Source organism: Harpia harpyja, chromosome 2 (assembly GCF_026419915.1).
Source record: "Harpia harpyja isolate bHarHar1 chromosome 2, bHarHar1 primary haplotype, whole genome shotgun sequence".
Lineage (NCBI taxonomy): Eukaryota > Metazoa > Chordata > Aves > Accipitriformes > Accipitridae > Harpia > Harpia harpyja.
Window position 1 is genome coordinate 46,341,663 of NC_068941.1, and position 23,908 is coordinate 46,365,570.

General features: G+C 39.0%; 1 protein-coding gene across 1 annotated transcript in view; it reads right to left on the reverse strand.

The window, feature by feature from the left end:
* The window catches only part of SPOCK3 (SPARC (osteonectin), cwcv and kazal like domains proteoglycan 3), a 232,245-nt gene that overhangs the window by 83,335 nt on the left and 125,002 nt on the right, over window positions 1-23,908 (reverse strand). The window lies entirely within an intron of this gene.

Genomic DNA, 23,908 nt, shown 5'->3' on the forward strand with positions numbered 1-23,908 from the left:
ATTAATACTGGTGTTTAAGGAGGTAACATTTAAATATTAGAAAATTATATCATAAATACTTCTATAGAAATAGGTAGGTGGTCCTTCAGAGTACTGTTTGCCTCACTGACCACTGCCTTTCGCAGCTTACACTTCATAAAATTCAGATTCTAGCACCCAATGTAAAGTTCAAAGGAAAAAAAAGGTAATCCACTGGAGCACAGAATTGATCTGCATAAGCGTATATGTGTATGCTTATACAAACAGATAGATATAGCTAGGTGGATCATTTTAACACAGAAAAAAGCTACACTGGGTCAGACTAAAAGTCGAAAATAAGTTACTGACGCTTCCTCAGAATACTCTCCTAGCCTTCAGTAATTTGTGGCATATGGCCATCCTCAGACAAACATGTTTTCTCTCTGTAGCTTTGAATTAATTTTTATTCATGAATTTTTTCAATTGCTTTTTGCAATGATGAAAGCATTTAGCAGCCATTGTATCCTGAAACAGCTGTTTTATGAGTTGCCTGATTCATAGACTGACCTACAATATGCTTTATATATTAATGGCTTCCATATAAATAAGAAAATAGAACAATAATGCATGATTTTTATATTGTGTTTTCTGCTTGAAATCTTAATGAGGAATCTAAAAATGATTATGTTTAGAATACAGCGATGACTTATCAGGACACACTCAAGTAGTAAATGTTCAAACTTATCTTACAAAAAAAATTAAATCAAATCTTCTTTAATGGAACAGAACTCTTTCCGCTTGGTTCACCTACAGATAATACAGAACTATTTTGCTAATTAGTCATGATCACTGTTTGAGAAGAACTTGTCTGGAGCAATAAAAAGAAATGAAATTAGAGAAAATAAAATCCTCATCCTCTGGTTTTATGAAGTGCAGAGTAAAAGGCTAAAAGCACACACCTAACAGCAAACTGATGATGAACAAAACCAAAACGCCATTTCTCTGCTATGCTCATTTTTTTATGCTGTTCATGATTTTGGCTGTAACTATGGTCTTTAAAAAGAAAAAAAAATAAATAAAATCATATAATCTATAGAAGTTTACATTCAGATTACGTTGTGTGGTGAAATTTTGAAGTACACGGGGTTTTTACAGTGTAAACAGGAACCTGAAAAGTTGTACAGAGAAATTATCAGTTATTGCTGAAAAAGCCAGTAATAGCTTCAATTACATGTAGCATAATGAGTGGTAAAATATCTGTACAGGAAGTTTTTAGGTCCATCAGGAAGTATAAAAAAAAGGTAACAATTCAAACATACCACCCTAATTAATAATAAATAACAATCCTTTCTGCTGAGTTGCATCATTTGAAGACTATAAACCATTTCATTTCTATTATAGTAAAGAAAAGCATAGTTGAACTGTTGAACTGAACAAAGTTGAATCTTTGCTTATGTATAATATATAGTAATAACCTGACTATTGCTGCTCCTCTCACTTGATTTAAGAGTTTTCCAATCATCCACATGAGCTGCAGTGTAATTAGATCATTTAGATGGCTGCATCTTTCTCTTACTTCTTGTTACTTTTATAGCTCACAGTTTTCCAGAAGCACCCCAGTAGCCTGAGGTTACTGACAGGACCAGAGTCCCAACTATCAGCCTGATGCAATTTCTGTTTATCTGAAATACAGTAAGTTTAAAATGCTGCATTCATCAATTACAAAAGTTCCAGACATCAACAGGGAGAACAACATTGATACCAGCAAATAACAGAAACTGGAAGCAGGATTTTTAAGACACACAGGGGCTGTTGGGTGTAGATGCTGTGGTGGTACAGCCCCCCCACCCTGGGCCATATTGCGATGTCAGGACCAGCCAACCTTGTGTTCTTGTGCAGTGAATTGGGACAACCTGGTGCTTTCTTATGCTGGCTACGGTACAGTCAGTCAGAACAGTTAGGCACTCCCTAACTGTACCTGAAACTCCTGCTGCCTGGATCATGGCCCAGCTTTGAAGGTGCCTGACAAGAATTGTGGCTGGAATGAAATTACACTGACCAAAGACAATCATCTTGCGAACCTATAAACAGCAGTCCCAAGTGATGCCCTTTGAGATCTCCTGGACCACAGCAGGCTGCGACCAGCATCTCCCTCTGAGTGCATGCCTCACAGAGCTCGCGAACCTTCCAGTTTACGAAAATCAGAGGACTGTTGTCGAAAGCTGACAATGGGACCTGGGCTGAAACCCTTCACTCCTTGAGGCTCAACCCTTTGCCTGTTGAGATATGCCAAGACATTTGACGTGAATATTTCACTGAACTCAAGGGGAATTTTTAACAGGTATACCTTTTGTTTATTTATATATCTATCTCTATCTTTGAGTCTGTGTGCATGCATGTGAATTGACCTACATATCCAATAGCAAGTACAGTATAAATAATGCCCTTTCAAATCTGTAATTAAACCACTGTTGTGATTATAGCAAATTCTATCACTTTGTAAATGTTAAATTAGTCAATGATTAAGTGCTGCTAAATCTTGTGATCCACCTTAAACTGTGAATGAACCTCAGACAGCTGCTACACACATATAATCCCTTTAGACAAAAATCGTTGACCAAGTCTGGGACTAGGAGTAGATCCAGCCACACCCAAGCTCCATCAGGAGTTTAGAAAGCAAGGGGGTCTTCTCTGAACCTCATGACTCAATGGGAGGGTCTCCCTTACCTTTTTGCATCTCCCATGACCATGCAAATCATGAAAAACAATTCTAACTCGATTTCCCTTTGTATGTTTCTCCCTTACCCTTTTGCGTCTTTGGTCTCTGTATAAATCATTCTAGTTTGATCCTAACTTAATTTTCCTTTGTACGCTTCATCTGTGTATTAAGTAATAGAGTGAACCTTGCCATCGAACTTTGTGGAGTCGTGCTTTTATAAACTTCTATTAATTCACTTTTGCTAATACCCTTGACGGTGATTCTTTTTTTAGCTGCCCAAACCACTAATTCATGACAAATGCTTAAAACACATCAAAGAAAGGACTAGTGGTGATTACAGGGTTTTAGCATATCTGCACCCTTGTACATGCCCTCAATGAAGTTTAAAGACAAGAAAAGACAGAGGTGGGGTGGGGGGAGGAAGCCCTTTTAGACACAGGAAAATGGATAAGTAAAATCACCCAAAGGAAGGAAAAGAGAATGATGTGTCTCAGGAAGGACCACAAGGGGGGTGGACACTAGAAAAAGCTCAGGACATGGAAATTGCAATCTGTGACAACGAGCGGAGAGGTATGAAGAAAATGGAAAATATTTTATGTAGTCACATAGATTACCTTCTCTCAACTAACCTCTGCTTTGTTAGGCTTTTAACTGCAGGTTGTCCCAGGGTACTCATTTAGCGTGAAGAGAGTCAAGTTTCCTGTTATACACAGAACTCCCCTGAGATCTTCAGCAGACCACTTTCTCAAAATCTTTGTTTCTATATAACTAATAATATGTAACTTCTGTTTCTACAAAACAAAAATATCTGCATTTTTCCAAACTTGGAATTGGTATAATGATAAATAAATTATAAATAATGATACTTTGAAGGTATCAATCCAGAGATACCTGGTTATGGAAATGCTTTCAAGGAACACCTGTTCAGAAGCTTTAGTACAATGGTGCAGAAACTAGATTCTGTATTATCAGAGCTGCCGAACAGCTATTTTTTGATTGTCAGTCACTGAGATGACAGGCAAATATGAAAAGTCAATTAAAAACAGTTTTAATACTAGTTATGGTAGACACATGCATTTCATAAAATATATTAATAATGCCTTTTACTTATGTACTCAAATATTTCCTTTCACCATTATTTAACTGCATCAGATTTGTTCCTGTTGTCTATTTCTTTGCTATCAGGTGGTTTATTTTTTTTACAGCTAGGCAATGAGCATACACACAAACTATTGACATGGAAATAACTGAGAAACTACTGTGGTGATATAAATCATCTTGAATTAAGATCATTGGTGTATGTCCACAACGTCATGAAATAAGATACAGAAAGACTGTTTAACTACAATATAAATAACCTGTTATCATTTACTTGTGTCCTGGTTTCAGTTGGGATAGTTAATTTTCTTCCCAGTAGCTGGTATAAAATTGAGGTTTGGATTTAGTATGAGAAGAATGTTGATAACACACTGACATATTTAATTGTTCCTAAGTAGCGTTTAGACTAAGTCAAGGATTTTTCAGCTTCTCATGCCCAGCCAGCAAGAAGGCTGGGGGGGGGGAGGCACAAAAAGTTGGCACAGGACACAGCCAGGGCAGCTGACCCAAACTGGCCAAAGGGATATTCCATACCATGTGATGTCATGTCTAGTATATAAACTGGGGGCATTGGTCTGGGGGTGATTGCTGCTCAGGAACTAACTGGCCGGTAAGTGGTGAGCAATTGCATTGTACATCACTTGTCTTAGGTTACATTTCACTCTCTTTCTGTTATCTTCCTTTTCATTACAATTATTATTATTATTTTATTATTTATTTTTTTATTTCAATTATTAAACTGTTCTTATCACAACCCGTGATTTTTACTTGGTTTTGATTCTCCCTCCCATGGGGTGGGAGAGGGAGGAGTGAGCGAGCAGCTGCGTGGTGCTTAGCTGCTGGCTGGGGTTAAACCACAACAACTTGAGATATGCAAATAAAGCAATATATTTTGCATTTTAAAATGTTAAGTTGGCAAAACAAATAGTAAACAAAGAAATCGGTTACGTCACTATAAGAAAGCAATTTCCTTTTTCCTCTTCCTTGTATTTATTATTTTTTGATTCGATATGCAAGAAGAAAACCCAGATCACTGCAACTTGTAGTTACTAAAATTCTGCCATTTAATTTTGCGATTCCACTGCAATCACTATAAATGTTCTTGCACTTGTCAGTATTTCGCCACAATAAATATATGATGCCATGTAAAAGTCAACCTCTTCCACTGACAAATTTTATACTTCTAAATTTCCTGAAAAGGGCTTTGGAATCTGTGTAGTAATAAAATAACTATTACTGAATGCAGAAGCTCCGCCTTATCTGACATTGTTGACACCTAAAGGGTAAAATTAAATATATGGGTTTAATTTACCAGCAACACTTGTGATTGCTTTAATTTGCATACACCAAATTGTGCATATGCTTTTAGACTGCATATGCAACTGCATGCCTAGAAACATAATTAGCCAATCTGCACAATTACTCTATCCTATGTACCTGTTTGCATACATAAACTTACCTTCCTGTATACACAGTCATCATGCCTGCAAATAGTTTGAGAATGGTTAATGTAACCCATTGAAAATTTAGCTGCAAGCAACTCTTTGGCAACATGACTTATTTAATGATATGTATAAAATGCACGAGTGCCCAATTCATTTGAAAAAAATGGTATTTTACAGCTAGATTTGAGAATCTTCAAACACAGGTCTTCAAATACAGACCAACAGAAACAAATCTGAGTTACTAAAAACCTAATCTTTCAAGGAACTCTTGTAACTCTTCTCTGATTACTACATTTGCATCTTTTAGAGATTTTAGAATTATTGCAATTTAGAGACTGCCTGATTATGTTTTGCCATGGCCTTTGGGGGACACAATCAGGCTGTGCAAGATTAACATAATCAGAGAAAACACTTGTATCACGGAATCTAATCTGCTTTCATTAGAGTTCACTGGATTTCCTTCAAAGTTCCCTTTTCATGCAGAAGCATCCTGGAAGAAAACTATGGCTGTCAATATATTGTTGAGATGTTTCTTTCAAATGTCAAAAGAAACCAAGACATTATTGCCAGTCTCTGTGTGTGTATGTCTACATTATTTTGACTTGTTTCATTATTTTGAACTATTCCTAACAAATACAAGAAAAATCTGTCTTAAGAAAGTAATAATAATTGAATAAATCTGAGACAAATAAAGCAAAGTTTAATAAAGTTAATATGGGAATGAAAATACAATATATTTTAGCAACTTTAAATTAAGTGTTGGCAAGATGTTTGTGTTTATTGATGGACCATCATAATATTTGGCAGAAACATGTGAGATTATATAAATTCAGCTATTATTCTTTCCCAGCATCTGCACCCAAAACATTATATTAGAAAATTATGTATGATCTATCATTTTTGTCAGGATCACTAAGCATATATACTCAGTATTATTTCAGAATTTAGAAGACTATTTCTGTGCATGTAAAAAGAAAATGCTACTTACTCATTTATACCAGAGAAGGAACACAAGTAGATATCTTAAAGATAGAAATTCTTGCTACCTCTTTCCACCTACATGTATTATTAAAAAGATAAGTTTACACTTTAAGGTAGTTTCTTGCCTTCTTGTCACACAGCTCCATTATTTTCAGTATCATTCCGCCTACTCTTGCCAAGCAGAGAAATCAGTATTTTATTCTAAATGTCTATATAATAAACTAAAATCTAAACAAAACAGCCTTATATATTTAAAAAAACCAACAACCAACAGTTTTAAGTAATGCTACTGAAATTTCCTGGAATAGTATTTGCTTCATTTTGATTGAGTGAAGTTAGCTAGTAAAGTATTTTAATGAGACAGAAAAGCAAAGATTGCACAGCAACACCGAAATGAGTTTTCTCATTATTTAACTTATCTGGAGTTGCTTGAGAGGTGAAAGGGACCTAATACAGGAACAGCTGAATGCAGTGCTCATGCCAACCTTCTTTTCCATTACGTTGGCAAATGATACAGGCATTTCAAAGAGTAATTTGATACAAATTACTATGTAAATCACCAGGGGAGGCAGGGTGGTGAAGATTTGAGATGCTGAAGTATAAAAAGTGCCTATTAGAGATATCAATCCTGTATGATTTTTTTTTGAAAAAAGGTTATCAGCACAAAGTAGACTGAAGGTTTTTCTTAGGACCTCTTACATTGCTACACTTGTATTTTACATAGTTATGCACTGATTAGCACGTATTTTTCTAACACTTAAAATATAACTTACAAAGAAGGAACAACATTAAAAAAAGCTTGAGTCAAAATCATTACATTGTTATCATAGTTTTCTGAGCAGAACTGCTATATGGTCAGTCACATCTTTAGGAGACATACAGCTACAAAAAAATTTATAAACGAAATCCAAATTACCTAAATGAAAAAAAAAAAAAAAAAGAAAGAGACTTAGGGTAGGTAATTGGGAGATAATGGGCAAATAAAGGGAAAGAAAACCTGGGTTAGAGACTTAGACTTCAAAAAAAATAAAAGTAATCAGATGTTTTTACCAATGCCCCTAACTTCCAGATGGTAGTCAATTATGTGTATGTGGTGTTAAAAAAGCTAGTTCATGGTAAGAGAACGCTACTGAAATCTGAAGGAAAAGTTGACCTCTGTAGAAAAGGCTCCAAATATTCTTTCAAAATTGTAGCTCTTTTGAGCTCAACATCTCAGAGTCCCCCCTCCCACCTATAGCTATTCTTTAAAAAGTTCTGATTAAAATCTTTTGGTTTAGTTAAAGAGCAAAGACAGAAAAAGGATGTTCACATATTGCCTAGAGACAATGACAGAATATAGACTTGTTAAAGGATTAAGAAGATAGTTGTACTAAAAGAGATAGCAAGTACTGCATCAGAATCCTTCTCTCTTCCTTCCATAAATATAAATTCCCTTCCTTCCCAGCTGACACTATTCCTAAACACCCTAGGAAAATCAGTAAAATCTAGATGGCAAAAATGAGCACAGTCTTCACACCCCTCCTGTCTTTCACTTCTCCTTCCAGCATAGGCCCCAGACTACAGAGATAGCACTCTCTGGAGCACCAGTTCTATAGAGCATGATATGTCCATTATTATCCAACACAGGCATTTATATGCATTGTGAAGTCAAAAATATATAATAAATTTCCACTAAAATCCAGCATTATTTATGGATATGCCTATTGCATTCCTATGAAATGATCTGACATAGTTCCATGCATTTCCTATATATTTAACTAGAAATGGTCACATACACGTATCTGAAGCAGATTTTGCTTGGCAAATACTGGAGATATGGAAAGCATTCATTTTCTGTCACAGAAACCACTGCACTCAAATTTTTCTAAAGATAGAGATGTAAGTTGACCCTTAATATCTGTAATAACTCTACTACATTCTCTGTTTAAAGTAGCAGACACATAATGTTACGTCAATAAAAACAAGTGAGGTACATGAGTGCAAACAATATCTAAATTATGAGACTTATTAAACAAATGAGTATTTACCATTTTGAACACAACAAACTTTTTTATTTGTACAAACTGGTATAAAGTGTTGTTGAAGATAAGGAACAAGACTGCATCTTCCCACAGAATAGCAGTATTATAGATGTTAAGATATTTAAACACCAGAAATGTTGAATTCCTTGAGATCTACAAAAGATCAAAACCATATTCTCACCTAGTGATACTGGAGACATCCTTCATCCTTATTTTTATCGCTTCAGAATACACACTGAACTACTTAGTGGATAATCAGGTGTTTTGGGTTTGTGTGGCGGGGTTTTTTGGTAGCGGGGGAGGGGCTGCAGGGTGGCTCCTGTGAGAAGCTGCTAGAAGCTTCCCCGGTTCCCAGTCGGACCCACCTCTGGCCAAGGCCCAGCCCATCAGCGACGGTGGTAGCGCCTCTGGGAGAACAGATTTAAGAAAGGGAACCTGCAGCGGGGGAAGAGATTGGAACGTGAGAGGAACACCTCTGCAGACACGGAGGTCAGTGAAGAAGGAGGGGCTGCCCCTGCAGCCCGTGGTGAGACGGCAGGCTGTGTCCCCCCAGACCATGGAGGGGAGCGGGGGAGCAGATGCCCACCTGCAGCCCAGGGAGAGAGGAGCCCACGCCAGAGCAGGGGGATGCCCCCCAGGATGGCCGAGACTCCATGGGAAAGCCTGCGCTGGAGCAGTCTGTGGCTGAAGGACTGCGGCCCGCGGAAAGGACTCATGCCAGGGAAGTTCATGAAGGACTGCAGCCCGTGGGAAGGACCCACGCTGGAGCAGGGGAAGAGTGAGGAGTCCTCCCCCTGAAGAGGAAGGAGCAGCAGAGACAAGGTGTGATGAACTGACCCCAACCCCCATTCCCCATCCCCCTGCACTGCTGGAGGAGAGGAGGTAGAGAGAACTGGGAGTGGAGTTGAGCTGGGAAGGAGGGAGGGGTGGGGGGAAGGTGTTTTAAGGTTTGGTTTTACTTCTCATTATCCTTGTTTTGATTTGATTGGTAGTAAATTGTTTTTTTCCCAAGCTGAGTCTGTCTTTTGCCCGTGACCATAAGTGGTGAGTGATCCCTCCCTGTCCTCGTCTCAACCCACGGGCTTTTCTTCACATTTTCTCCTCCCCATCCCAGCGCGGGGGAGGAGTAAGCAAGCAGCCTCGTGGTGCTTTGCTGCCAGCTGGGCTTAAACCATGACATCAGGTTAGATGACAGCAGAGTCCAGGGGGTTTGGTTTGTTTTAATAAGAAAGCCACAGATTTAAGTAATTTTCTGTATGACTTCGGTGAACTTTTGGCCTTTTACTCCTGCCTACTCCACAAATCGACTTAGAAGTCCTGAGCCACAGAAGCTGTCAAAACTTGAGCTTCACCCACTAAGGGTGAGAGTTGAGCATAAACCATCTTCTCACTATCTCTAAGAAGGAAATTTGGACATGCAGGTCAATGGAGCACCAAAACACACTCCATCACTCCATGAGTATCTTAAGTTTGGACCATCAGAGTGAGGAAGAATGGCACATATTTCACAGAGTTAACTCACAGCTAACTGCCTAGCTGTCCTCCGAAGGACTGAAGTTTTGATATGGCATGGCTGAATAACCTTGGCTCAGACTTCTGAGGAAACTACTAAATTCTGAGAAAGAGCTATGAGAAATTATGTAGAGCGGAACAGTGCAATATAAGAAAGGTAAAACTGCAGACAGAACTAAGATTGTTGAGACATAGTCAGTCAGGGGTGGGGGGAAAACAAGCCACAAGTATGAAAAGTTATGAAATCATAAAAGGAAAAAACAGATTCAGAAGTTTAAACTGAGCCTAAGTGTTGTTTGAACTGAGGATCAGCACATTTCAAGGAGCAATGGAAGACAACACTTGTTATACTTGATTGAACTGTCTGGCCAGCAAGGATTCATTGGGTATCTTGCAAGAGGTAAAGAGCATCTTCACATTTAGTCTGACCGCAAATTAGTCCTAGCTATATATTTTGTCTATTTGACGATAAATAATTTTGTACTTTTAGGTAGCATGTATCCTGCTTTCGGAGCCTTTGTGAACTGTAAAAATTGCTAGAACAAAGTGGTCCAGAGAGGGAAGATTATAAATATAGGTTCAGAAGTAAAGAACACAGTGGAAGAAAAATTTGGATGAAGAAGGCATTTGTGCAGAGCAGAGTGATTCACCTATCACAGGAAGTCTGATTTGGCTCTTCAGTGTAGTTATTTTGGCCTCCAAGATGAGAAATGACAAATTCTTCTATAAGGTATAAAAACAACACTACCTCTAGAAGACAGTTAAACTATGCATTGGTTGATCTCTTAGTATATTCATATATTTTTCAATTCTTTTAATGTTGGCAGTTTTGTTACATCTGTAATTTCTTTCAACAAAACAATATGAAATAGTGCATTTTAATTTTATTTTCTTTTACAGTAGAGGATCTCATTTCTCTAGAGGCTATTTTCTATGCAGGCATCCATTTGACATCATATGAATGTACAGGATGTCCAAATCACTGTGCCATCTAGAGGCCACACTGAGAAATCTTATCACCTATCATTACTTAGCAAAGATCATTACTTAATAGATATAGGCAATATAAGAAGGTAAATAAATTATATATCCTGGGAGACAAGCTAATTTCCTACATCTTTCAAAGCTGACCTCATCAAATACAAACCTCACGTTCTATAACTTCTACAGTACAACGGTCAGTGAGCAAAGTTAAGATGTAACATTTTTAATTTATACCAGTTGTGTGTAGGTTAGGATTTAAAGATTGTAGATAAAATCCTGGTCCTGTGGAACTCATAAGAAAACTCCTATTGACTTCCAGTGGGCGATAGTTTTAGTCTGTTGCATTAGGCTTCACGTATCACAGCTACAGTTCAAGATGCTATGTTTCTATAGTAACAAGAGAATGATTCCTAAAGATTATAAAAGTTTGGGGCTAATTCGGTAGTACCACACTTGGATCGCAGAGTAACACAGGACTCTGCCAATGAACACAACCAGTGTATCTGCATTAGCAAACAGGTACCACAGGATTACACATACAGAGTGAAGCATGGTTTAGGGGGCATGGTTAATGGTTGGACTTGATGATCTTGAAGGTCTTTTCCAACCGAAATGATTCTATGATTCTATGATTCTATGAAACACCTGGTGTGAGAACCTAATGCCCATGTTTTTGGGGAAGAGGGGGGCATGGGTTGTTTTTCTGTTTAGTTTTTTAACTTGAACTTGCTCTAATGCCTGGCATTAGCATCTGGCATGCTGGCACACATTAGGTAGGGTCTTGGAGAACATCTCTCCGTTTTTTTCATTCAAAATGAATCCATTTCATACACCCTGAGAGCCACTCCACTAATAAAACCAAAGCAAGGTGAGATGATCAGATTTTCGCACAGTAACACACTCCCAGTTGAACCAAAACACTAATGTAGACATATGGGGTTTTTTGCTGCCTTGCTTTTAAGCTTCAGTTTTTTCTTCTCCTCCTCCTCTTTTAAGCATATGTTTTTTGAGGAAGAAAAAAATTTCTTTCCAAAAGAACATTACATTACTCTTTTTATTAGCTTCATCGCACCCCAAATCAACCAGTCCATAATATCAGTAAAAGAAAGAAGAGCTCACCCCTATTCTTTCAGTATGTTTTGTTTTCAATGAGTACAACAATTTATCAAGGTTGTGTCTTTGTGAATTACAGCATCACTGTCAGAACCCTGTTTCTTCCAAGGACCAAACTGCCCTCCCCAGAACACAAAAAATACCACCAGCTAATTTGTGCCAGTATGTCCTACACTCTCTTTCCCTTCACTTTTTCTCCAGGCTCTGTGGAGACTGAAGAAAGGTCCATGAATCTATAAAGAAAGAAAGAGTTGGACAGCAGACACACAGAAACCTGCCAGAACCAATGCACACATCCATCCATGCTCAACAGCAATTCCTATAGATTACATACACAAACAGGGGCCTTCACTTTTGTTTCCTCCCTTTTCATGGTGAAAATTATTTCTTCACCAAGTTCCCAGTGGCAGATGCAGCCAAAAGGTCTATGGCAATATAATTCCAAAAGACTCCATGGCATTGACAAGTAAAATCAAACTGCAGGAACACAAACTGCTAAAGAAACATAGGCTTTGAATCCAGACTCTGCAATATCAACGTGTCTGAGGCAAATTCTTTTTCTCTTTCAGGTATCTTACACAACAATGCAGAAGGCAGTATCTCTCATGGTTACTTGCTTATCCTAAATTGTTAGTTCTGTGCAATGATCTGGGTTGACACCTAGTTTAGCAATCATGATAAAAATCTGCTGGGTTTAATAGAGATAAATTACCACAGCAAATAATAATTTCTGACAAAACACATCATAAAATGATAAAGCAAAGCAGAAGCCAAGAGTTACTAATGATTCCTGTGATAGTAGGAACAACTACTATTAGAAGTTTTCAAGGATTACTGGTTTCAGAAACTGTACAAAACATAAAATGACCCTTGCACATGAAAGAAGTTTACTATAACCAAAGCTCCATGTATATTTCATATGCAAAGCAAAATGTCACACAAGGGCTGATTTTTCTTCCTCTCTAATGCAACATTTTGAAGGATATATTTTGTAGGGATATAAAGGTAAATAAAATAAAATCAGGTGGAGAAAGAACAGTTAAGTTAAAGAAAAAGGTATTTCAATTATTTTGAAATTATATGAAAACGTATTGTCATTTAAAGTATAAAGATGCTTCCTTGGCTAGATATTGTTTTCACATATTGTAGATAGTGCAAAATTACCTTGGCAATATTGAGTTCATAATTTTTAAGCTTAGCAACTCACCTACTATTCTTCCAAATTCACATTGTTTAGAGAACTTGTTCCACTTCATAAAAATATTGACCTAAACATATTTTCTTTCCTTTCAGTGAATACATGCATTTTTACTCAACCAAACAGACATTGAGAAACTCAGGATCTCCTAACTTACACAGTTATTTAAGTGCTATTCTAAAAAAATGGCTTTATTATTCTTTTAATGTGTAGAATCTTAAAAATTCCATATCTCTCACTAATGATCAATGGTTAAATCTTTCACAAGCACTGCAGAAATTGACAGTAATAAAGTTGAACAGGTTTGAATAGCTCCAGTGACTACACGGGATGCTCACAGTTCTAACTGATTCCAGAATTGAGGCCTCAAATAATTTTATATACATATTTTAGTTGATATAATGTATAGGCAATATTAAAAAATAAAACTGAGATTCATACACACACATCCCAATTTGGTAAAGCAATAATGTATTATTTTAGAAGAATTTTTAATAGTGTATGTTAATTTATGAACTTACGCTTCACCTTTTGATCACTTGACAAGATATGCAAATGTCTTCCGTAAATGCTTTCTATGCTAATCTGTTTGACCTTGTCATAATGCAATTTTTTAATCATTTCTCTTAAGAGTTATCACCTTTTCTCAAAACTGTTTTCATTTTATAAAGCTAAAAGAATTATTAAACAGCTCTCAAACCCATAATTTTCTATTTTGCAAAGACAGAACATTACACAGATTTTGTGTCAGCCTTGCAGAGCTTACCTCTTCGAATATAAATATATTCACTATCTATTGGAACAAAGACATCAATTTGTGTTCCAAAAGAAAGCAGAGATTCTTCAACATGTTTTCAAATACAGATAACACAGAAGTGAAAATAATTTCCTTTCTTTTACACATTATTTAATAAAGCAGAATACTTTCTTTTTTTAAAGACAGAAACCAGTTCTCTTCTGCCAAAGAAAATAATTTTAAGAACTAGATATAATAACCAGAAGGTTGTGTCAAGTCTTACATTCTTATAGTTTGTTGAACAGGAATCTAAAAAGTCCATAATAATAAGCAAAGTGCAATAATCAGATTTGGTTAGTGATATTTTAATGTGGGTCCTATGTATCAGCATGTTTCATATTTGTAAAACTGCAGGGTTAGGTATTGGCTTAATTTTTTAATGATTATGTATCTATTGTTGAGAGAAGTCAAAGTTATTAATTCAGAGCCTGGTTTGCATAATATGATGCTTTTTGTTACCTGCATTTGATAGTCCAATTACAGATACAGTTCTCATCAGAAAGCATCTTAAAGCCTATGATTCATAAAAAGTAACTGAGTGAAGAAAAATAAATGAAACATAAAAAGTAAATTAAAAACCAAATGAAAATAAATGAATCATAATGAAATAACTAATAATCACTTATACAGCCAAAGAAGACAAATAGTGACAATATTTTGATTAATATTGCTATTAGAATAGCCACTCCTACAAGATTTACTATTTTATGTTAAGTATAATTACAGAATAGTTTTCCCTAGAAAACAGCTAATTTTCCTATTGGCTTAAAGCACCGGCTGCCACAAAAATGTTCTTTTGCCATTATAAAAGTAGACTGATATTCCACTCATCACGTTCAGTACCCTGCAGACAGTGTGATTCTCACACAATCTATCTTTCTCATTCCCTTGCAATTGCAAGTTGCACTCTTGCTGCCCATGCTCCCAGCTCTTTCTTCTCCCATATGGGATCAGTCACAGTGTCTGCTTGAAAATTAAGACAGAAAAGAGGGAAGAAAAGTCCATTTATAAGCATCACAGTAATCAATATCTGAAGGAAGGATTTCCATTTTCTCCCTTTAATATTATCATCATACATGTCTGCTGGGTCAATCACTTGAGAGCCAGCAGGCAGCTTAAAACTTTTATGTCTCTGAGCACTTAAAAAGTTTATATGCATTCTTCAAAATTTTATATTCAACTCCTTAGGTAGGCTTATAGGCAGAAAATATCAGTTAAAGATCAATTTCAAAAGGACATGCCATTTTTCCTTCTGAATCGTAAGTACAGAAGATAACTAAAGAAACATTATTTCTGAAAAGTGACTAGAGCAGGAGTTAAAATAACATACAGCTTGACCAGGCAACTGGGCACCGTTCTGTGACCACCCGTGCAGGCCAAGGGCACTCATCCTACCTGACCCTCAAGGCAGAATGGTGGGCACTCGCCTGAAAGCAAAGGCTGCAGCTCCAGCTGGGGGGGTCTGCACCATCTACCCCAGTGGTGGCTGATGCCTCCACCCAGACGGAGCTGCTGAAGGGAGAGGCTGCAGTGCAGACCTCAGACAGCAGGAAGTGCCTAGACCTTTCTCCTGGGGCAGGGACAAGCAGCAGACCTGCCTGCAAAAGGTGTGCCCAGGTGGAGGATCTCCTGCAGCAGGTGGCTGAGCTGCAAGAGGCAGTGAGAAGGCTGTGTAACATCAGGGAGGCTGAGAAGGAGGTAGGTAGCTTGTTCCAAGCGCAGTCTGCAGCGGAGCCACAGCCCACGGCCAAACAGCCAAAAACTTCCCCACCGGCACACGCACAGAAGGGAAGGGGGCCAATAACACAGAAGAATGGAAGCTTGCAATGGGAAGGACCTGCAGGAGGAAGGGACTTCCCCCGAAGCCTGAGGTGCCCTTGCAGAACCGCTTCACTGCTCTGCAGACTGAAGAGGAAAGACCTGTCACAGCAGCAGAGACACTGGAGTTGAGTAAGGCAGCCCAATCTGCTCCCCGTATAACCACCAGCACAACTAAGAAAAGGCGACGGGTGATAGTAGTAGGCGACTCTCTTCTGACAGGTACGGAGGCACCCATCTGCTGACCTCACGCGCTCTCTAGAGGTGTGCTGCTCACCAGGGGCTCCTATCAGATATGTCACCAATAGACTACCAAGCCTCGTACAGTCCACCAACTATTATCCATTGCTGTTGTTTCACGTGGGCACCAGTGATACAGCCAGGAGCAGTCTGAGGACTATAAAGAAGGATTTACAGAGCCCTGGGAGCAGCGGTAAGGGACTCTGGAGCACAAGTAGTTTATTCATCAATCCTCCCAGTCAAAGGGAAGGGGTTTGAAAGGGTCAGTCAAACGTGGCAAATCAACAAATGGTTACAGGACTGGTGCCACAACCAGAGGTTCAGCTACTTAGACCATGGGACTTGCTTTGAGAAACCTGATCTGCTGGGGGCTGACCCTGTCCATCTGTCAGAGAAAGGGAAGAGCATCTTCAGTCAAGCTTGCCAAGCTGGTGAAGAGGCCTTTAAACTAAAGTTGCTGGGGGAGGGGAACCTCAATCCATCCCACTCCTACCAGTTTGATGCCAGTGCCAGCAACAGATGCCCAGAGACTGGAGAGGGATCACAGGTCAGCAGGAGAGCACCTGAAGAGCAGCACAAAGGAATTCCAGCCGGTAAGGCAGCTTCATCGGGGGCCCAACTTAAATGCCTCTATGCAAACACACGTAGCATGGGGAATAAACAAGAGGAGTTAGACACGTGCGCACGCTTGCAGGGCTATGATCTTACTGGCATCACGGAGACGTGGTGGAATGGCTCCTATGACTGGAGTGTTGGAATGGAGGGACACAGGCTCTTTAGGAAGGACAGGCAGGGGAGAGGAGGAGGGGGTGTCACCCTCTGTGTCAGTGACCAGCTGGAGTGCATGGAGCTCCACCTGGGGATGGATGAGGAGCCCACTGAGAGCTTATGGGTCAGGATTAAAGGAAGGGCAGGGACAGGTGACATTATAGTGGGGGTCTCCTACAGGCCACTGACCAGGAAGACTGAGCTGATGAAGCCCTCTATAGACAGATAGAAGCAGCCTCACGTTCACAAGCCCTGGTCCTCATGGGGGACATCAGCCACCCTGATATCTGTTGGAGGTACACCACAGCAGGGCATAAGCAATCCAGGAGGTTCCTGGAATGTGTTGCTGATAACTTCCTCCTCCAAGTGATGGAGGAGCCAATGAGGAGAGGTGCTCTGCTGGACCTTGTTCTCACCAACAAGGAGGGGCTGGTGGGGAACGTGAAGCTCAAGGGCAGCCTTAGCTGCAGTGACCATGAAATGGTGGAGTTCAAGATCCTGAGGGCAGCGAGGAGGGTGCACAGCAAGCTCACTACCCTGGACTTCAGGAGAGCAGACTTTGGCCTCTTCAGGGATCTGCTTGGTAGAGTACCATGGGATAAAGCCCTGGAGGGAAGAGGGGCCCAAGAAAGCTGGTTAATATTAAAGGATCACCTCCTCCAAGTTCAGGAGCGATGCATCCCAACAAAGAGGTAGTCAGGCAAAAATGCCAGGAGGCCTGCATGGATGAACAAGAAGCTCAAGGACAAACTCAAACACAAAAAGGAAGCCTACAGAGGGTGGAAGCAAGGACAGGTAGCCTGGGAGGAATACAGAGAAATTGTCCAAGCAGCCAGAGATCAGGTTAGGAAAGCTAAAGCCCCAGTAGAATTAAATCTGGCCAGGGACATCAAGGGCAACAAGAAAAGCTTCTGTAGGTATGTCAGTGATAAAAGGAAGACTAGGGAAAATGTGGGCCCTCTCCATAAGGAAACGTGAGACCTGGTTACCTGGGATATGAAGAAGGCTGAGGTACTCAATGACGTTTTTGCTTCAGTCTTCACCGGCAAGTGCTCCAGCCACACCGCCCAAGTTGCAGAAGGCAGAGGCAGGGACTGAGAGAATGAAGAACCACCCACTGTAGGAAAAGATCAGGTTCGAGACCATCAAAGGAACCTGAAGGTGCACAAGTCCATGGGACCTGACAGGTCCTGAGGGAACTGGCGGATGAAGTGGCTAAGCCACCATCTATCATATCTGAGAAGTCGTGGCAGTCCGGGGAAGTTCCCACTGACTGGAAAAGGGGAAACTTAACTGCCATTTTTAAAAAGGGAAAAAAGGAAGACCCAGGGAACTACAGGCCAGTCAGTCTCATCTCTGTGCCCGGCAAGATCATGGAGTGTATCCTCCTGGAAACTACGCTAAGGCACATGGAAAATAAGGAGGTGATTGGTGACAGCCAACATGGCTTCACTAAGGACAAATTGTGCCTAACAAATTTAATGGCCTTTTATGAAAGAGTTACAGTGTTGGTGGATAAGGGAAGAGCAACGGACATCACCTACCTAGACTTGTGCAAAGCATTTGACACCGTCCCACATCACACCGTTGTCTCTAAATTGGAGAGACATGGATTTGATGGATGGACAACTTGGTGGATAAGGAATTGGCTGGATGGTCACACTCAAAGAGTTGTGGTCAACGGCTCGTTTCCAAGTGGAGAGCAGCAACAAGTGGCATTCCTCAGGGGTCACTATAGGGACCGGTGCTGTTTAACATCTTTGTCTGCCACACGGACAGTGGGATTGAGTGCACCCTCAGCAAGTTTCCCGATGACACCAAGCTGTGTGGTGTGGTCGACATGCTGGGGAGAATTTGACAGGCTTGAGACGTGGGCCCGTTGTGAACCTCATAAAGTTCAACAAGGCCAAGTGCAAGGTCCTGCACATGGGTCAGGGCAATCCCAAGCACCAATACAGACTGGGCAATGAGTGGATTGAGAGCAGCCCTGTGGAGAAGGACTTGGGAGTGTTGGTTGACAAGAAGCTCAACATGACCTGGCAATGTGCATCTGCAGCCTAGAATGCCAACTGTATCCTGGGCTGCATCAAAACAAACATGACCAGCAGGTCAAGGGAGGTGATTCTGCCCTCCACTCTGCTCTCGAGAGACCCCACCTGGAGTACTGGGTTCAGCTCTGGGGCCCCCAACATAAGAAAGAGATGGACCTGTTGGAGTGAGTCCAGAGGAGGGCCACGAAGATGATCAGAGGGATGGAGCACCTCCCCTATGAAGACAGGCTGAGAGAGTTGGGGTTGTTCAGCCTGGAGAAGAGAAGGCTCCAGGGAGACCGCATAGCAGCCTTCCAGTACCTAAAGGGGGCCTACCAGAAAGCTGGAGAGGGACTTTTTACAAGGGCATGTAGTGATCGGACAAGGGGTAATGGCTTTAAACTCAAAGAGGATAGATTTAGATTAGATGTAAGGAAAAAGTTCTTCACTGTGAGGGTGGTGAGGCACTGGAACAGGCTGCCCAGAGAAGCTGTGGATGCCCCATCCCTGGAAGTGGTCAAGGCCAGGTTGGATGGGGCTTTGAGCAACCTGGTCTAGTGGAAAGTGTCCCTGCCCATCCATGGCAGAAGGGTTAGAACTAGATAGTCTTTAAGGTCCGCTCCAACCCAAACCATTCTTGGATTCAAGCTTTTCATTCTTTCTGTACTTGCTCATTTTCTTCCCAAAAACTCATTCGTTTACTTTTTCAGAAAGATCCATTTCATGTAGTAAACTAATCTCTTATCTACTGGAAGGCATTCTCATATTCATATGCCAATGCTAAAATTACTTCAAGGTGATGGTACGTTCTCATGAACAGCATTTGTAACATTCTGGAAAACATATTACTCTCCCAGCAATGACGTAACATAAATGCTGAGATGATGCAACACTACTCAGGAGAAAAAACAAAAACAAACCAGAACAAACCACACCAACAAAAAAAAACCCTTTCACACTTTCTTATATATTCATATAAGGTGTCTGATCAAATCTTCTTACTCTCTAAAAATCTAGTAGTATCCTCTATTCATCTTCCTGCGAAGATTTTACCACTGCCTGGCAGCTCTAATACCTTCTTGTTTTTTCTTATGGGTTAAATAAAGGTTTTGGGTTTTTTTTTCTCCCAGAAAGGTTACTTTTTTTTTTCCCCAAGAAAACTTCTTTGGATTTGTGTTCACTTATGTTATCCTAAGGCAGATGTTTCAGAATCTGTTTCCTCTGTTGTATGAGAACTCAGAATACATAACACAGCTATAAGATTCAGCTTTACATTTAAATAAAGCAACAAATAGTGATAAAATTTGTACAAGTTCGTCTATATGATCGAAGACTCCTTTTTTCAGTGTTTTATGTACACTACACATGAACTGTATATTCAAAAATCCATAAAAAATATGTCTTTTCCTATCAATTTTTATGAAACTGTTATTAACACAAATTATTCTCCTTGTGGTTTTCCCGCCCCCCACATACACCAATGATTGAAAAGCTCTCAACTAACTTTAAAGTTGTTATGAATGTTGATGTGCTTTTACCATATATTACATATTAAAACACTAATCATATCTAACTTAAGCTTAAAAATGAGATTGTGTAGTCAAAGCAGGTAATATTTGGGACTGCCTGCTGACAGCAGCACGATCTTAGACCTGCTTTATTTTCAGGTTGTAGAATAAGGAAGAGTCTAAGATCAACTTATTTAAACTCTGTGGTAAAATACAGCTTTTTACAAGAAGAAACAGTTTTAAGTGTTGAGTGTTAAACATTACTCTGACAGAATAGTCAGTGAGAGAGTAAAATGGTAAACATAAAACAGTAGTAAACATCTGAGGAAATAATGTTTTAGCCTTCTCTTAGTATTTCTATTTCACATTTGTTAATTCTCTCAGACAAATATATTTGCCACTCTTGGCTTTATAAGGTCAGCCCAATCCATTTAAAAAACTCCAATTTCATCAAAACCACCTTCACTTGTCAGCACTAGAAAGAAGTCAATTGCATTCTGATATGACCCAGGACACTTATCAGTGAAAATATGTAAAGAAGAGTCTTTACAAAATCAAACTGATGCTTTTCAGCCTGAAGTGGACTGGGGTAGGGAGAAGAAGAACAAGCAATTTTTTTTTTTTTTACTTAAAATGAGCATATATAGTTCAGGAATAGTGCCATTACATGTCAGAATGGTTACTCATACTTTCCTACAATGTTGTGATACTGAGGCAGACGAATGAGACAGCAATGTCATAAATTCTAATAAGATCACCTTTTGTTATTTTGAATAACATTGATAATCTCTGTATCCTCACTTTTCATCAGGAATGTGAAATGTATGTACTAATATTGTCTCAGTCCTGTGATGCCTCTTCCCACACAGAAGCACTTGTAAGAATAGAGCTGCTGGCAGGGAACATGAACATATATTTTCCATTTACACAGAACTTATATGAAACTGTCTTCACATCTTATAATTTATATTCAGTAACTAATTTACCACCCCACTCATTGCCAAATTTTATATTTAAAAATGCCTTTACAATACTTGCAAGAGCTGACTTACAATAAACACAAAATAAAGAACACCTTTTCTCACCTTCATATTCATACAAACATCGGTAAATGCACTTTTTGCAAACAATATTTAATAATCAATTCTTATTTTTGAACTTGGTTATTTCTGGACTTGCTAAAGGAATTGAAATTATTTTCTTGAATTTTTTACCCTTTCTTAAGGAAGACTTAAAACAACAACAGAGGCCTATGGTCTGATCAGCATTGCTGGTAAATTCATGTATATGTTATTGAACTTATTTCTACTAGCCAACTTTGTTGTGAAAAGAACATCAACAGTACCAAACACATAAGAATCACTATCACGCTCAAGGGTAAAAGCCTAGCTCTCAATGAAAAATACTGCACTTAATTATAATTAAATAAATCACAGCAAGATATCATCACAACAAACTTGCTGACCGCATTCAAGAAGTTTGGCTGACCATCCTCCTGTATGGTAGACCTTGCGGTCATGAATTTATTGCGAACTTCAAAGCACGCCTGGACACTTTTCAAACATATTTGGACCTGAGATATTACCATCATCAATGTAAATCAGGTGTAAATAGCTGAATACAATATACAAATAAATCACCACATCGGGTGATAAAGAATGAGGCCCTTAGAAATACTTTTATAATCTTGATTTCCATTTTACAGGGTTCTTTCCAGAAGAACTTCACTATGGTCACAGACATTAGGTTTTAAGTTTTTTCTATTTGCAAGGCTTTTCAGGAGGTTTTGGGGTCATTTGCAGTTGTGTTCAGTTCTATTAAAAAAAACAAAAACAAACCCTGTATGACTCGCTCAGAAAAGCCTACATAAGTAGGTACAACTACATGTTTCTTCTGATTTTGTTGTTTTCAAGATGTGTTGTCCATAGGGTATTTGAACTACATGCATATACACCTGTCTGAAAGAAAGCTTAAACTGAATATATACTGAATTGCCCCTGGACAAACAATCATATGGCAATGTTTATTTCAGAATTCGTTATTAATGTATGCATGTCTCATATCATGTATAAAAACTTGTTGATAAGTATGGCAACATGCCCCGTTCAAAGCAAGTACAGGAAAAAAATGGTACGACACTATTTACAGAAGACTACTTCATGTCTGACTAAATTGTTACCCTTTCTACTAACATTGCTTGCTTTGTAACAAGAACAGGATTCGCCTAGCATATTAGGAGTATATTATGAAGTTAGAATGTACTCTTCCTAATTTGGATTTCTCTGTGAAATCTTAAAACATCTTTGCTACCTTGGGGAGCCTGTTAAAAAATTTCTGTCTCCAAATAAGTATTAAAACAGTAACTGCACAGCCTTCTTCATCTTTTCCATTGCAAACAAATACATATGATGTTCCTGTTGTCTTTTGTGATAAGGTATATTTTCAGCTATTCTTGTGGCTCTTTTCTGAATACTCTCTAACTCTCAATATTCTTCCTGAATTATGGGCATTCAAATGGCACAGTACTGTGTGAGCAGTTCCAATAGAATAGCTAGAGATATTACAACTCCCTATACCTAATTCAAGATTACATTGGTCATACCTATGTGTATGCTCCACAAAGGCTGCAAGATTGCTCAAAGGACCTTGGCACATTACGTTCCAAACACCTTCAGGATCCAGTCTACCTCCTGCTCCATACCATTAATATTACTCCCATGCTGTGTACTGACTGTAAAGGAGGAATAGAAAGCACAACATTTGCATGTGCCTCCTAAACCACACTTTGTCATCCAGGGCTGGAGACTGACTACTGCATGCTCCCACTATCTAGCAATCTTTAAGGTCATAGCCAACTCAATGCTGTCTGTAGCACTTTAAGCACTGTTTAGAATATAACGAGGTTATCATGCCAGTCCCATGATTCCTCACATTCTCCACTGGGGAAAAAAAATTAAAATGCACAACTGCTTTCTCTCAAGTAGGAGATCTAAAACACCCAGGTACTGCATCACTACAACATGACTGCATTAGTGTAACAACTCTTAGAATTATTACTATAGATTTTTACTAGTACTCACAAATCCCTAACTCATTCCAATTATGTATTTGACATTATCATTTCAGATCCAAATGTCACACTACAGGTTTATCACTCTGGTGGTGGTTTGTCACTCTGATATAGCATGCTTCTTTCTTATCCTCACAATTTGATACATTTATACCAAAACGTGTATTAATATGTATTGAGATATACACACATGGACGTACATATATTGCAAATCCACTCAAGTTCTGTGGTCTTGATTCCTTAGTGCACAGCTCATGATAATTTTTGCAATTATCAGCAGAACATACACTATCTCTGTTCATATACCTTGCTAAAATGACAAGTCATTGATTTATAATGAGCAAAGCAGAAGTTGACTCTTCTCCATCACATACCAGGTTTAACTGACAAAATCATGAGACTACAGGGGAAAACAAATGAAAACAAATACAGTATGGTTGATATTAATGGATGCAGCTTGTACAAGCTTTCTATTTCTGATCCCTTGCCAGAAACTATAAAAAAAATAATTCCTCCGTTGCCTATTTTCCCCCTCCTCCATAAAGAGAAAATGAAGCATATCTTTTAATAATTGTTCAACTAGCAAATTGATTTGCAACACTACTTATCTTTGAATGTTTTACTACATTGATACATTTTCATATGTCTT